The sequence below is a fragment of the Bos grunniens genome, chromosome 22 (genome assembly GCF_055505025.1).
Source record: "Bos grunniens cultivar Pamir isolate PY7600 chromosome 22, Bosgru_T2T1.0, whole genome shotgun sequence".
NCBI classification, from domain to species: Eukaryota; Metazoa; Chordata; class Mammalia; order Artiodactyla; family Bovidae; genus Bos; species Bos grunniens.
Window position 1 is genome coordinate 16738694 of NC_141186.1, and position 1655 is coordinate 16740348.

The 1655-nt window shown below is 40.9% G+C and overlaps 1 pseudogene; it reads left to right on the forward strand.

Annotated features, from left to right (window-relative positions):
* The first annotated feature begins 339 nt into the window (after nt 1-339).
* ZNF501 (zinc finger protein 501) lies at nt 340-1447 on the forward strand (annotated as a pseudogene).
* Nucleotides 1448-1655: the final 208 nt, after the last annotated feature.

The window sequence follows — 1655 nt, forward strand, 5'->3', positions numbered from 1 at the left end:
GGAAGTTTATAGATTTCCCAAGACCGGTCATTATTTAATCTCTTTCTGCCAATCACCTATTCTAATCCCCGCCCCATCATTGTAATCTTCCTCTGTTATTGACAAGAGGATAAAAATCAGGGCTCTACAATGCAGGTCCTCTGTTCTGCACGTAGGATATTTTCCTTTGTGAATTTTTTTCAGGTGAGAAAACCAAGCCTGATGGCACAGTGTTAAATGACTTGAAAAGATGTGAAAGATCCGAGAACCTGGTCATCTGAGGTTTGCATTAGGAGAAGTTGAAGATGCATGCTGAACAAGGATTGGAGGGAAAACTGTGAGGAATGACTGGGAGGACACCACAGGCACACAGACCTTTTACAGGAGAGCAGTGTTACTCTAAAGACAATCATCTTCGAGAAAGTACCTTGTAAATATTATGAATTTGACAGAACATTTCTTGTAAACTGGAGCCTATCAGACTCCTTTTATTGTTACAGACAGCATGAGTTCCAGCCAGATTTCACTGCACATGAAACATCAGAGATTTAACAGGTAGAAGAAACCTTCAGAATGTAGTGAATGTGGAAAGTGTTTTACTCAGAGATCATCTCTTACCCAGCATCAGAGGATTCACACAGGAGAGAAGCTCTATGTATGTACTGAATGTGGAACTTGTTTCCGTAAACAGTCAAATCTTACTCAACATCTTAAGATTCATACAGGAGAGAAACCTTATAAATGTAATGAATGTGAGAAAGCTTTTCAAACAAAAGCAGTGCTCATCCAGCATCTGAGAATTCATACTGGGGAAAAAAACCGTATAAATGCAGTGAATGTGGCAAAGCCTTTTATCAGAGTCCATCCGTTATTAAACACCTGCGAGTTTACACTGGAGAGAAACCCTATAAATGTGATGAGTGTGGCAAAGCCTTCAGGCAGAGGATATGCCTTACTCGTCATCAGAGAAGTCATTCTGGAGATAGACCTTATAAGTGTAATGACTGTGGGAAAGCCTTTAATCAGAGAGCATGCCTCATGCAGCACTGGAGGATCCACTCAGGAGAGAAGCCCTATACATGTACCAAATGTGGTAAAGCTTTCACTCAGAACTCTTCCCTTGTTGAACATGAGAGGACTCACACTGGAGAGAAACTTTATAAGTGTAGTGAGTGTGAAAAAACCTTCTGCAAGCAAGCACACCTTAGTGAACATTACAGAATTCACACTGGAGAGAGAAACCTTATGAGTGTGCTGACTGTGGGAAATCCTTCAGGCACAGCTCAGCACTTGGCGACATCAGAGGCTTCATGCTGGAGAATACACTCGAGATACAACCAGGGTGAAATATGAAAACAAATTTTTTTTCAAAATTCTTAGGAGATTAGGATTCAGCACTAGCTTAGCACTTGCACGACATCAGAGGCTTCATGCTGGAGAATAAACTCGAGATACAACCAGGGTGAAATATGAAAACAAATTTTTTTTTTCAAAATTCTTAGGAGATTAGGATTCAGTCTTTGGCTGGGATGAATATTTCATGTGTTGCACAAGAGGCAATTGTGTCCTAAAAGTTAAGAAAATAGAACTAGACAGTCTTGAGTTTGAGGGCTTCTCTGCCACTTAATGGGTGTCTGACCTTACCTGTCTGAGCCTCAGTTTTTCCCATCCCCCCT